This window comes from Trachurus japonicus, unplaced genomic scaffold, assembly GCF_045865225.1.
Source record: "Trachurus japonicus isolate A0001 unplaced genomic scaffold, Traja_1.0 AP029852.1".
Lineage (NCBI taxonomy): Eukaryota > Metazoa > Chordata > Actinopteri > Carangiformes > Carangidae > Trachurus > Trachurus japonicus.
In genome coordinates, this window is record NW_028219985.1 from 27205 (window position 1) to 41930 (window position 14726).

The following is a 14726-nucleotide window of genomic DNA, read 5'->3' on the forward strand; positions in this document are numbered from 1 at the left end:
TTATGGTGTTATTTTCTAGGACCATGTTCATGATTTCAGTTTCCTGTTCAGGAGACAGAAGACGTTCCTGACCACCTTGTGTAATCTTTCAGTTCTGCAATACAAATAGTAAAATACTGTAAATACTGTGTAGGAATACAAAGTAGGAATTCATTTACCAAATACTTGAAACATACTTTATTTTACAGTCCTACAGAACAGTCCAGGGGCTATACTGTACTCCTGTACTCATTGAGTACTGTATTGATATGCAGTACCGCAATTTTCTAGTGAGAGTAGATTTCTTACCTATTCTCATTTCCGAAAGTCCGGATGATGGATGCTACAGTGTACCTGCTCAACTTTGGCTGTAGGGGAGAGTGGGGTAATTTGTGCCATGGGGCAAGTAGTTCCACCCCTGTTATCTAGAAACCCATAGAAGAAGTTGGTCATGTGACCACATATTTTTGAAGGGGCATCCATTTCACTCATCCTATCAAGAAGGGAGACACATGGCTTGAGAGGAAAGCACATTTATGTTCAAAAAACAAGTTTTTGCCCTCCAAAGTAAAATTTCTATGATCAAGGTTTTTTGATTGCCATGTTTGAACAATTATAGATAACTTTGAAAACAGTTCACACATGTTTTAGTGCTTTATTAAGCTACACCATGAGTCAGTAGAGTTAGCATGATGCCAGCTCAAAACAGCTGGGGAATCCTTTTTTCTCAAAATGCTGGGCTTGGGGTAATTTGTGCCAAAGGGCCTGGGTTAAGTTGTGCCAGTGGCAGTGCTGTCTGTGTATAGGAGAAACATGGCAGTGGGCACGGATTTGCTTGAAACTTAACATGTGTGATGAGGGACCGCCCCTGAACACACCTGCCCAGTCTGGTTGTGCTCGTAGCCTGGTGGATGAACAAAACATTGCGTTTCTTTGCGTCACAGCCCCCAGCGTGGCTCAGGCCTCCGCAACTGCATGGGGACAAGCGAGGGCCCGATCATCGCCGCTTCTGGCTTTAATTTTGTATTGAATGTCTTGCTTTTATATAGCATTAACATTTGTGAGATTAAAATGATCTGTTTTACTTCAATTATCAATGGCACAATTTACCCCAGTGTATTCTCTCTAATGGCACAACTTACCCCGCACCGGGGGCAAGTTGTGCCAGAATTTATTTTTTTTTCTAAAGCTATATTTCTGAAACGGTTGATTTAAGATTCAAAGTGATTGTTCCCAGGGATGCACAACATCCTAAACTATATGTACATATATTAGTTGGGGGCATTATTATAATCCCCTTGCTTTAAAGGCAGTTTAAGTAAAAATTGGCACTACTTACCACGGCTCCCCTACTCCTTGCCCAGCCTCCCTCATTGTTAGACCATGGTTGACCACATGGTCAGCCAAAGTGGCTCGGATTTCATCAGAGATTACAGTCCTTGGCCTTCCTCGTCCTCATCCTCGTCCTTGTCCTCCCCATCCTCCTCCTCTCACTCTCACTCCACTGGCTCTGCCTCTGTTTCCAGAGTTGGCATCCATTGCTCCGAAACAGAAGAGCTCGCCTGTTGCCCTTTTATGCTGATTGCTAATTGTAAAACTGTGACAGGTGTTTTCCCATATAATGAGTCAGTATGCATAGAAGGACAATTAACTTCAGAAGTTTGTATGATACTGTGTTCCTTGTGAAAACAAGAGACTTCATTCATGAAAATTGTACCAAATGCAGAGAATTGTGTAGTGTTTTAGAACTGCAATTTGAATGTAAAGCAGGATTTGTGCTTGTAGTTTAGCAGAATTGGTTCAGGGGGTTGGTGCCTGAGTTACATGTTGTGGTAATTGCGTCTCAAGCACCAGTATTTGTGTGTAAACAATTGAGAAAAACTTAATATTGACTTGTTGGCCGTAGCTTAACTTTACTGAGAACGTCAGGTGAAGACATAATATTGTATACATGCCAGCCCAAGTCTCTCAATCAAAACAGTAGTATAATATATCACAGTATGTGATGTTGGATTTCATTTACATTGGAAGTCGGAACTTGGAGCTTGGAACAACATCACCTAAGCCCAGTTGAAAAACCAACTCCAACTCCAAACCAACTAATTGCTCTAATTGCAAACGGGATGCGTCGCACAAACGGGGTGTGTCCAGGCGCACTTTGCAAGTACAGTATTTCCCACCTCTGTCCCTCCTACCGGTGCAAGTGGAAAAGAGGGAGGAGAGAATGTGTGAGTGGGTTTTACAGATGTAGCCACCTAGAAGTTCCCCCTGGTCCCTGGTGGGACCACTGTGGGACCGTGGCGGGTCCGTGACGGGCTCCCGCTTGGCCCGTGGCGATAATTTAATCCCCCGCGATGACGTAGCGAACGCAGCCACGACTGTTACCGCCCCTCTGCAGCCCGTGTGAAAATCAGCTGCAGTACTCATTTGTCCACGGGGAGGAGCAGTGATTTTGACCCGAGTTAATCTGTCAATCACTTTTCCTCCTCCTTTCTTTTTTCCCTCAGATGAATTGCTATAATTGCCTCCAAAACAGGCGATCTATAAGTAGCTTAAAAGATAAATAAACACCGACAGAGCACAAATAAAAATGTATATCACTCGCAGTTTACCTGTCTACAGAATTTGCATTCTAGTAAATGTTTGACTTGTGGTGGTTTTAATGTTAACACTGAAGCATACGGTGCGCAAATTAACCCTAACCAATAAATAAACAACATGCCAACGTGTCTGTGAATATACACGCATGAGACTGTTTGTGTAAAATTAAAGCGTGGTCCTAAGTGACCGCCCTTATATTCAAACAAGAGGAAAGAGAAATAATTATGAGGTTCATAAATTAAAACACCATGATTGTGCGTCGTGCGCCCTCGCCATGGCACAGCTGAGACTTAACATACTTGATGTTTTTTGTTTGTTTGTGTGAAACCTGTAATATAAACAGTTATTTACAAGCCCCTCTTTCAGTTTTTGCCAGTCGGCAACCATGAAATCTGCTGTGCATCTCTGGCTTGCTCATTCACTCCCAATCCGCAAATAAATAAATAAATTTCTAGTGACCACAGCGCGTCACGTCTCAGAACCACGGGCTACATTTGTGTATTTATTAGGGCTGTGCAAGTTGCTTTATGGCAACTCATTAAACTATTAACGCCGACATTTATTTTATTGCGCATTAATGCATGTTGCTCACATGCTTTTATTTTGTAAAAGTCTGTTGCTGGCTGCTGCGGTGTAGGGATCAGAGTCGCCGGACACCGTAAACATGCGCTGTGCACCTCTGTAAAATTCTCAATAAAATTTCATGAATGAGTGTATTTTTCACCACATAATACTAATATCCCTCCCCCTGCGCTATGCTGACCTGACACGTCTAGAGTGGTTGACAGCTCTCTCTCTCTTTTTTTTTTTTCACTTTTAATGATAAAGTCACGTCAAACCAGCCATTCCCATTAGGAGAGCCAAATGCCTGACACGCGATCTACTGGCACTGACGCACCTGTCTTAATATGGAACTCAACATGACAGCGAAGGTGCGCTCTGCTCTTATTTCCATCTCACCCCACACACGTCGACCTGTGTCTTGTGAAGACGTACAGCGCGATGGGGAGAGAGAGAGAGAGAGAGAGAGAGAGAGAGAGACCATACAGTAGACCAGCTGATCCGCCGGTCCACTGAGTGGTATAAGCACGTTAGTCAGATAATCAGGGCCGTTGCTAGGAATTCTGGGGCCCCTGAAAGAATACTAAAGTGGGCCCCTGACTTTTCCACTTTTTTTCTTAGACTACATATGTATGATCATTTTTTATTTAGCCTACTTTGTTTTGATGCTAATGCAGCATTACTATGAGTATTAGTCAGGGTCTTATGCAGAATAATTCAGTCATACAAAGATTAGACTAGGTGCAGCAGGTGTCTTCAACTTTGTGAAGTTGTGATATCAAATCGGAATGGGGTTTATAGGGGGATTGACAGTATAGGCTAGTGCTATAACTAGTAAATTATAGTGAAAAATCAATATATTTAATTTATAAATTTAATCCAGAGGAAGTACAGAGTTAAATGAAATTCCAGCACTGACTCCATATGCAAAATTACAACATTTTTTGTAAGATAGATAATAATGTAAGATAATCATGAAAATAAAAATGTTTAAAGCAGGACCTTCTAAGGAAACACCTGCTCATTTTCTAATCAATTCATAGTCAAAGCGGTGGGGGATGCTTGGAGATGGTAATGCTCTGGAGCAGGTGTGAATGTTCTGGGGTTTGGAGTGTGCTGTTGCTCAGGAGAGAGTCTGGTCCAGCTAGCCTTCCAACATAACCTCCCCTCCCCCGGTCCTCCTTCAAAGTTGAACAGCCAGCTCCATTGCAGGCTCTGTGCGATTTGTGTGACAATGGGTGACCAATAGGTGGCCCATTAGGGCAAACAAAAGATTGAGCAATGATAATGCTAATTCGCTGGTCGAAGGCATGCACTGAATACCTGCAACTGCAAACATCTTAAAAAGGCTTTCATCACTCCCTTAGTTTTTTCCTATTTAAATGTAGAGTCACAGTAAATAAATTGTGATAAAAAAATTGACAGTAGGTATTATTAGCTACAACAATTTATTTCCAGATAAAACAGTGGCCAGCGCATCTCCAGTAGCTAGGTCTGTTATAATTTCACTTCTTAAATCAAACATGTACTCGTGGTTCTATGAATTATGTGAATTTCCACTCACCACCAGCGGCGACACTTTAAATGCCGCCTCTGGCGATATGTACTGTTCTGTGAGAGAAGCGCCATCTCCTGGTCATGTCATGTATTTCATTGAATGGGTGGAGTTCCAGTAAAAACTAGTCACACCCAGGAAAAGGAGGGGGTCACTCCAGCTGCTGGGACTCTCATGGGAACAGCATGGGAACAGCATGGCAGCCACATGGCAGGGGAACTTCTATGTGGCTCCCACTGTAACACAGCTGACTCAGATCAAATGAGCTCTTCTCCTTAACTTTAAATGTGCTGCAGGCGAGGCGCACTGCAATTTTTAGGGCCAGAGCGCTGATGAAGTCGGATGGAGGACCCTCTTGAAATCGTACTGTTTATTAGGGCACCGGGCACTATTGTTATTGTGTGGATTTTTTCCTAATACTTTTTATTATTTTTCATCTTCCGGATGAATTTCGATTCACTACTAGTCCTAGACAAATTATATATCAAAACGTAATTTGCGTAAGTCGCAAAAAACTGCGCAAAATTTTGCATTGAAGTCAATGGGATGGGCGGAAAAAAAATAGCTAAAAAGAACGATCATTGGACTTTTTCAAACGTCTACTGGTCAGGCATACTTTCACCTAGAGACTTAATTTAAACTTTAAACAGTAGACACAAGTCTTGTGTATTCCACGTTTTAATAGGTCATATAGTTTTTGATCAATCCCTGATCAATGACCATGATCATTTTTGGAGAAATTTTGAGATTATAATGGGTGTGTATTGCATGGAATGTTCGTGTCAGAGTGCGTGACATCATCAGTTAGAGTGGGAAAGAGCCCAGAAAGATTCCAGAATTTTTCTCCTGGACACAATTGACCCTTTGTTGGCCTTCTGATTGGTCTGCTGTTCCACCAATCAGAGCGCTTCTCCCCATGTCACGTGTTGCGCAACATTCTAAGGTTGGACAACTCTGGCATGAAACCCTATGAAACGAGATAGGTAGACAGCAAGTTTTTCGGCAAAAACTACTTTATAATTTTTCAATATGGTTAAAATGTGTGCCTGGGGTTCCTGCAATAGCAACTCACGATATCTGGAACGTATTCCCAGAGTTATTTTTATCCCATTCCCCAAACACAAGACATCAATACTTAGCCTATGTAGGCTACTGTATATTATTTAACCTTCTGTTATGTATTTAGTTGAGCTTAATAATAGGGTTTGGGGGTGGTCCACTAGGGGGAGCTATAGGCATAGGTCAGGGGTTAATTGCATAGGTTTGTTTGTTGTTGTTGTGCAGTCCTCATGAGAAGTGAGCCTGTTTTTCTGTACTGAAGTGCTATTGAAGCTCATTCATTCTCCAGTCCACTCTCTGGTCGTGTTCATAGACAGAGAAGATCTAATACCTTCAAAATTATCTAGCAAACGTAACATTACCGCTGCTAATGTCTTTTGAACTTTGTGAAGTTTTACGAGGAAAAACGGGAGATCGGCGGAGATTAAGCGTTAGCTTGTAGCTAACGTTAGCTAGCGTCGTTAGCTACTAGCTAGTGAGTGACCAAAACAATAGTTTTTCCCCATTTTTCGGAAAAGTCAGGTAATGCCCGTTCAATCGCTATTGAGCCACGTCTGTCCTCTATCATGGACACTATTTTTCTGATGTATAAGTTAATTCAAATTTTCCTTACAAGCAATTTAAATCTGCCTAATTTTCAATGGTTTCCAATGGGAGTTAACCCTTCCGTGACCATTGTTTGTCCAACCTATCAACAGTAACCGTGGGGGGCGGGGCCTTGACAAAGGGTCAATTTACACTCTACACACATGATTTTTTTCCAAATTTGTAGACAAACTTGTTCTGTCTCTCACATGCTTAAAATATCCGAGAGACTTACAGTATTTGAATTGGCAGCCTCTAAGTGTGGCCACATCTGTCTCTGTCTCAGTTTCTGCAAAATATTTACTGTAGAAACACCAAATTGTACAAAATTGTTCAGGAAGTCCTTGTGACACTCTCGGTCTTTTCTGATATGAGCTACCGTTTTGTCAGAATAAGCCTAAATGTGAGACCAGTGCAGAGGCAGAAAATCACTCTTTTTCTTGACGTTTCTGTCTGCCTCAGTCTGGGGGGCCTGTCGTCATTGGCAACCGCCTCAAGTTGCCGTGGTAACCTCTGAGCCTCAGGCCAGAGCTCGTTAAGGTTTATAAACAATCCACCTGGCGCTCGTTAAAATGTTTATAAACACAGACACAGCAGACTGACACAGGATGCAGCTCATAACATGTGTCAAGTCAGTCACACACACACACACACACACACACACACACACACACACACACACACACACACACACACACACACACACACACACACACACACACACACACACACACACACACACACACACACACAGAGACTCTAGAACCAGCTCTTGAAGCTGTTCTCAGATCAGATTGTGCCTCATTTACACAAACAGGTTTCATACAGTTCTCAGGTCAGACTTTATTCCTCCTGTTGCTCCCTGTTGTACTTAATTGACTTCTCTCTCAAAGCAATGTGCTTATTATGGGCTGCTTTTTAAAAAACTTTTATACCATTGCTTCAGGCACCTTCATCGGGTTTAGTTCAAGTCACTGTCAAACACAACTAATTATTTGTTGTTTGTTGTAGTGTTTGTGATTAACTGTGTTGTGCTTTGCAACTGTACAGCACTTTGGTCAACTGAGGTTGTTTTAAATGTGAACAAGGTGTGGAGAGAGAGGATGGGACGGCAGGTGGAGGGAAGACTGAAAAACACCGCACATCTGGATGGGACCCAGATTGGGGTGCAGACCCCAAGTACAAGGCTTGGCTGTACAAAACGGATTTAGGTGAGTTTCTAATAATAACCTTACAATTAGGGCTGTTACATTAGTTTGCAGCTAGATGAAAAAATTATCCCTATATGTCAGTGTGTGTGCTTTTGACATTGATGTGCGCGCTTGTCTGTTTCTCTGCACTCTGCCGGATGATTTTACACTTTTCATTCAAGTAAGATAACGTAGCTGCCACATGTGTTTATTTTCATCAGACCTACATTTATCTTCCGAAATGAAGCTATCCAGCCCGTGTTTAATCTCCAAAAAGCTGCAGGTAAATTAATCATCTCGTGTGCTTCTACCGGTATGACGGTGAAGTTTTGACCGCAGATCAGCTCAGCAGACCCGGGCTGGGCTGCTCCGCCGCTCCGCTACAGGTGCGGCTGGTCTGGACTTCTCCCACTACGTCGGAGCAAATGTGCAAACAAGCGTTATTTGGATAAACTGGCGGCATAACGGGGAACTAAACGGCTACTTTCTCATAAGTAAAAGCTTTAAGATCTGATGTTACCGGCGCTATAGCGGAATTTAAAACAGAGTTACGGCGGTTTCCAGTTAGCCATAGCGAGGGGAGGTTCGCTTCCTGTTTATAAAATACAAGCGCAAATTCTATCCTTATGGTTAAAAGACAATTTATTTTTGTGAAAATTACCAGAAGTGAGTTACTTACTACGGCTGGCTTGGATAACAGCTGTTATTATTATGTTATGTAAGCCAGTTTATATGACCCTTGCAAGATAGCAAATCAGCTGGCCTTGTATTGATGGCTAAATTTTTAAATAAATATAAATATTTTATATTTTATATTTTATATTTCAGGAATGTTCTGTAGGATCTGCCGGACTCACAAAAAATCTGCGAAGAGGGGTACCCAGACACGGCCATTCATTGAGGCCCCATGTGTGTCATACAGGAAGGACAAGCTGGACAGACACGCAGCATCCGAGACACACAGAGAGGCCTTGAAACGGCATGTTGAGCTAATGAAAGGTAGCCTATGATTTACATGTATAATTATTATATTATATTATATATTTATTATTGTTATTTTTGTAAAGCAGTTTTTAAATGTTTAAAAATTTTAACATATCCATTCCAGGCAACACTGTTGTTGCTGCCTTTGATCCATTGGTGTCCCTGGAACATGAGGCTGTAATAGGCGGTTTCAAATGCCTATATTGGCTGGTTAAACATGAAATCGCCCATCATACCAACTATTCGGCCCTGCTTGATCTGGCCCAGCTGCTTGGTTGCCAGTATTTTGAGAAGTTGAAGGCAAGTATTTTGAACAGCATACTACTTTGCTGGTTTGCATGTCCAGAATGGTAGATGGTTCATCTTAGGGGTAACTTTAACTATGATTTTAATCAACACCTCTCCTTTGAGTGTCTCCCTTTCCTTGAATTGTTGTGAATTGCTTTGTCATGTTTGCATGCTTTTCAGATTGGCCAGAACACCAATTATAGATCGCACAGGATCATAGATGACATGCTGGATATACTTGCAGCTGTCATTGAGAGGCCTATCCTGCAGGCGATTAGGACTTCCCAAGCAGTTGGACTGGAACTCGATGAAAGCACAGATGTCTCTGTACTTAGGCAGCTTGACATCCATGTCAGGTATGTAAATGTTTAAGCAGAATATTGTTGGAAATCTACTGGAATCTACATATTGAATGTTTATTTTCTTTATTAATGTATTGTGTGGTAGATATCTGGACCAAGAGGGCAAACTCTGCTGTCACTTCCTTGCCCTGGTGCTTATTCAGGATGGCAAGGCGGACAGCATTGTAGGCGCTGTTAGAGAGGTGGTGGAAAAGAAGGAGATCCCTCCACACCTCATCTGTGGTCTTGGGACTGACTGTGCTGCAGTGATGACAGGTAGCTAAGTGATTATCAATATCTAAGGAGGCTCACCTCTCCCTGCCATCATAATAATTTTTTTTACTCCTTATAGGCCGAATAAACGGAGTGGCCAAGCAGCTGTCTGAGATCTGGCCATCGGCTGGCACTGGCGTGCAAAGACGCTGCTGACAAGGTCCCATACATGAAGACCTTCAAGGAGCACCTGCAGCAGCTGCATTTGTACTTCCGCAATAGTGCAAACCGCTCTGCGGCTTTGTCAGCTGCTGCAGCTGTGCTTGGCATCACTGACTTGAAAGTCAAGGTGAGAAATGTGAATGATCTCCTATCTAGTCTGTTTGCATATTATTCACTGTATCAGTTAACTTAATCAGTTAAACTGTTCTCTATTTCATTGTCAAGGAGGTGAAGGACACCAGATGGCTCTCACAGCACCTAGCCATTCAGAACCTGCAGAAGAACATCAGTGCAGTACTGAATGTACTGGCAGAGGAAGTGGAAGTGAGGAAATGTGCTGCGGCCAAAGGCCTCTACTCCTTTCTCGCCACGTACCGGTTCATTGCTTACACCTATCACGCCTGTCCAAAATCTTTCAGAAGGAAGATTTGAACTTCCTGGCGATCAAGGAGCAGGTAAATTCTGTGCTATTTTCAATAGCAAATATATCTTTAATTGTAACACGTTCTGATTTTAAAATATGATTTGAAATGTTTCAGGTTCCAGTCACACTGGCCATCATCGGCAACATCAGAGATGCTGGTGATCAGCAAGCACCAGGGTCACATTTGTCCAGGCTCAACCAAAGCCTGGACGACCCAGCTGGCTTGGGTCAGTTCTCGATCTCTGTGGAACAGGAGAGGGGCAGAAGGGGCCAACCAGAGGATGGGGACAGGGAGCACTTCTGGAGGAGGTTCCGCTCAGAGGTAAAAATAATCTATATCACACACATGAGAAAATTATGTTATACTGCACGGCTGTGATTCTGTTGTAGGTATGAGTATGCAGGCCATACATTAAAAGCGCTGGTGATGTTTTTCTGTTTAAATTTTTTGATTCCTTCCTGCTTTATCAGGTGATAGACCCCTACCTGAATGGGCTCATTTGTGGGTTGGAGGGGCGGTTCCCTAACCTGGAGGTCTTTGGATCATTCAGTGCTCTCGGCCCACAGGCAGCAACATCACCTGACCAGGACCCTGGCAGAACACTTCCCCTCGGTGGATGCCAGCATTGCAGTGGAGGAGTGGATGTCCTTCAGAGAACATGTGGTCTCTGGTGCACTCAAGGTATCACATCAAGTTATTTTTTTATTAGGCTTGTTCTTTCAGCTTGGGTCCACAAACATGAAACCACATGTTGTAATCTTATGCCTTGCCTTATGATTTCAGGATAAGACACAGCTGGGCATCATGAATGACATGAATGAGGAGTTTGGAGTGTTGTACCCCAACCTGTGCAAGCTGGCTGCAATAGCACTGACTGTACCCCTCAGCAGTGTGAACTGCGAGAGGGATTTCTCCACCATGAACAGAGTAAGAATCCTTTACTTTCTGACTACTACTAAATTTAAAAACAAACAACTCATTATGTAAAATTAAGTTTAGTTTATTTAGGACAGTGTGCACTTACATTGATTGTTTGCCAAAATAAATTTGTAATGTCTTTTTCATCTGCTGCTTGCAGGTGAAGACAGACCTCTGCAACAGACTGCAGGGGGAGCATCTTGAGGTGTGCATGAGGATTTCAATCAGTGGCCCATCAGTGCAAGAGTTCCCCTACGAGGAGGCTCTCAAAATCTTTTTCAGAAAGCCAAGGAAAATCAAGTGCTCTGACCACAGCTGCACAATGTGCCATTAAGCCTGGCCCAGTCCAGCCCAAGCAGGCCCTTCCCGGGGCGCTCCGTGGCGTGCGACCCACTACAGCTGCACCGCAGATTTTTTGTTTTTACTATGTTTTAAGTGTTGTTATAGTGTGCTTCAGTGTTGTGCGTGAGAGGATTCAAGTGCGGGATCAAGATGTGGATTATGGGATCGTTAGTGCATCTTTTTGCACTCGCTTCTATTTTGACGCTTGTCTGTAGCGTCTGTCACGGGGGGAAACTCGCTGTCCAGCATGGTAGCCGGATTGCTATCAACAGGGAGCTTCTCCTGTCACTCCGAGCTGCAGGGAAGGGTGAGATCCCGACTACCATCCCGCCGGAGATTTTTGCCCCTCGTACGCACCAGCCAGTGCGGCCACAGCGGAGGAAAAGAGGGAGAAGAGGTGGAATTAAGCGCAGAGTAAAAAAGCTCTGCCTGGATGACAGACGCCGGCTGCCCCCCCTACCCTCTATCTTCTTATCGAACGCACAGTCCCTGAGGCGGAATATTGATGAGTTGGAAAGTCTGGTAAAATACAGACGGGAAATGAGGGAATGTTGCCTGCTTGGAGTCACGGAGACGTGGCTGAACGAGAGCGACCTGGACAGTGAGCTGGCGCTCACCGGCTTCGGCTGTCCCATCAGACTGGACCGCTCCAAGGACGTGACCGGGAAGAGCCGCGGAGGGGGCGTCTGCTTTTATGTTAATGAGAGGTTCTGTAAAACGATACATGTGCGGGAGAGAATATGCACCCCCGACATCGAGTTACTCTCTATTTCTCTACGCCCCTTCTATCTCCCACGTGAGTTCCCTCAACTGTTCTTCACACTGATCTATATTCATCCCCGTGCCAATGCCACTGCAGCCATCCAGGTGATTTCGGACCTGTCACACAAGCTGGATTCCATCTGCAGTGAGGCTCCCAAATTCTTTTTAGGGGATTTAAATCATGTCCGTCTAGATAGGCCCTTGAGGTCATATGAACAATACGTGACCTGTCCAACCACTCAGAAGAACACCACACTTGACCTGTGCTATGGGAATGTTAAAAATGGCTATAAATCCATTCTCATGCCTGGGTTGGGGGCCTCTTACCATAACAGTATTTTCTTAATTCCAGTTTATGAGCCATGCATCAGACGTCTGGAGAGAGTGACTAAGACTGTGAAAATGTGGTCAGAGGACAGCATCTCCTCCCTCCAAGCTTGTTTTGAATGTACTGACTGGCAATGCTTTACTGATGGATGTGGTGACAATATGGATGAACTCATTGATACAGTTTCTTCCTATGTCACTTTTTGTGAGGACACACATATTCCAAGGAAAACTGTTGTTGTTTTTCCAAATAACAAACCCTGGGTAACCAAAGACTTAAAAACAACAATTAATAGGAAGAAAAAGATCTTCTTTTCAGGTGACCCTCAGGACAGAAAGGCTGCATCCAGAGATGTAAGGACTGAAATAGCCAAGGCCAAAAGGAAATACAGGAATAAAATAGAGAACCAATATGTAAACGGTGATCTTAGGTCAGCCTGGCAGGGCATCAAATCCATGGCAGCAATTAATCATTGTAATGAGAGCAAGCAGTCTATAAGAATAAATGGAATTGATAATGACAGTCTGCCTGATACTTTCAATGCTTTCTTTTCACGTTTTGAAAGGTCTGACCTAACTCCCGATCTTTCCAGGTTAAGGAACTCCCTGATACCTCAAAATGATATAATGATATCTCAAGATGAAGTCATGGTTCTATTTAAGAAAACCAAAAAGAGTAAAGCTCCAGGTCCTGACAATATTTGCGGTCGCACACTGCACCACTGCGCAGAGCAACTTAGTGGTGTTTTTACTCATCTTTTTCAGAAGTGTGTTGACACATGCACTCTCCCTTCAATTTGGAAATGTTCCACAATTATTCCCATTCCCAAAGTTAAAAACCCCCGGGAATTACAAGCATTCAGACCTGTGGCCCTCACTTCTCTCGTGGTGAAAAATTTTGAGAAAATTTTGAAAAATGAGGTTCTTTCTCTTGTGGTAGACAGACTTGATCCTTTTCAGTTTGCCTACCAAAGAAATAAGGGAGTGGACGATGCTAAGCTTTTTATTCTCGATAACATATACAAACACCTGGAGAAACCCAAATCCCATGTCAGGCTTTTATTTGCCGACTTTTCTTCGGCTTTTAATAAGATGCTACCACATATTTTAATCGAGAGACTAGCGTCTTATTTTAATTTGCCTGATCATCTTTTAACCTTGCTTTTAAATTTTTTAACTAACAGGACACAGCGGGTTTTAGTCAACGGGGTCCTGTCCAAAACTCTGATCTCTAACACTGGCTCACCACAAGGATGTGTCCTTTCCCCATTACTTTTTATTCTATACACTGATAGCTGTAGGTGCCTTAAAGCAGACAGCTTCCTTGTTAAATTTTCAGATGATACGGCTCTGTTGTCACTTCTTCAAGGCACAGAGTCAGATCACGGTTGTGCTCTTCCTGATTTTGTTAAGTGGTGTGACGACAGCTTTCTTGACCTTAATGTTTCAAAAACTAAGGAATTAGTTATTGATTTCAGGAAACACAAGGCAAACACCACTGTAAGCACGATCCATGGGGAGGATGTAGAAATTGTTGATTCATACAAATATCTGGGTACTCTGTTTGACTCCCAGCTTAAATTTGACATCAACACCAATTCAGTGGTCAAAAGGGCTCAACAGAGGATTCATTTATTGAGGAGAATCAGTTCCTTCGGGGTCTCAAATTCTATTTTATGTACTGTGTACTCTTCATATATTGAGAGCCTCCTCACTTTCTCTTTCGTCTGCTGGTTTAACAGTCTGGCAGTGAAGGACAGGAACTGTTTAAATAACATTGTGAAAGTCTGCTCGAAAATTATTGGCACCCAACTTACTGACTTGAACTCCCTTTGGGAAAGACGGGTCTCACAAATGGCAGCATGCATCATTAATAATCAGAATCATGTTCTGGCCTGTGAGTTCATCTTGATGCCGTCAGGGCGACGCTACACGCAGCCTCTTAGGAAGACCAATCGCTATTCAAGGTCTTTTGTGCCCTCGGCCATTAGTTTGTTGAATGCTCAGCTGGCTTGAAGCTGTAGTTTTTAGTTTTTAGTACTGTTGTTGACAATGTGTTTTTTACGTATATTGCTCTTTCATGTATTTATTACATTTTTGTATTTTATCTTACTTGATCTCAAACTTGCAAATTTGCACTGTCCTTGCACTTCCTCCTCAATTGTATGTATGCCTGTGTATGTGATTATGGTGTGGCGGTCAGTTGTAGAAACAGAATTGCCCTATGGGATAAATAAAGTAATCTCAACTCAACTCTCAACTCAACTCAACCCTTCCCAGCCTCTACCTAACCTGTCCCGTCCAGCTCAGCCCCGCACAGCCCCGCACAGGCCAGACCTTCAATGAAGTGTTTGAGTGTTTCTGTTTTGTTAAT

General features: G+C 43.0%; 1 protein-coding gene and 1 pseudogene across 1 annotated transcript in view; one reads left to right on the forward strand and one right to left on the reverse strand.

The window, feature by feature from the left end:
* The window catches only part of LOC146960896 (regulating synaptic membrane exocytosis protein 4-like), a 38098-nt gene that overhangs the window by 5090 nt on the left and 18282 nt on the right, over positions 1-14726 (reverse strand). The window lies entirely within an intron of this gene.
* LOC146960897 (zinc finger protein 862-like) lies at positions 8361-14368 on the forward strand (annotated as a pseudogene).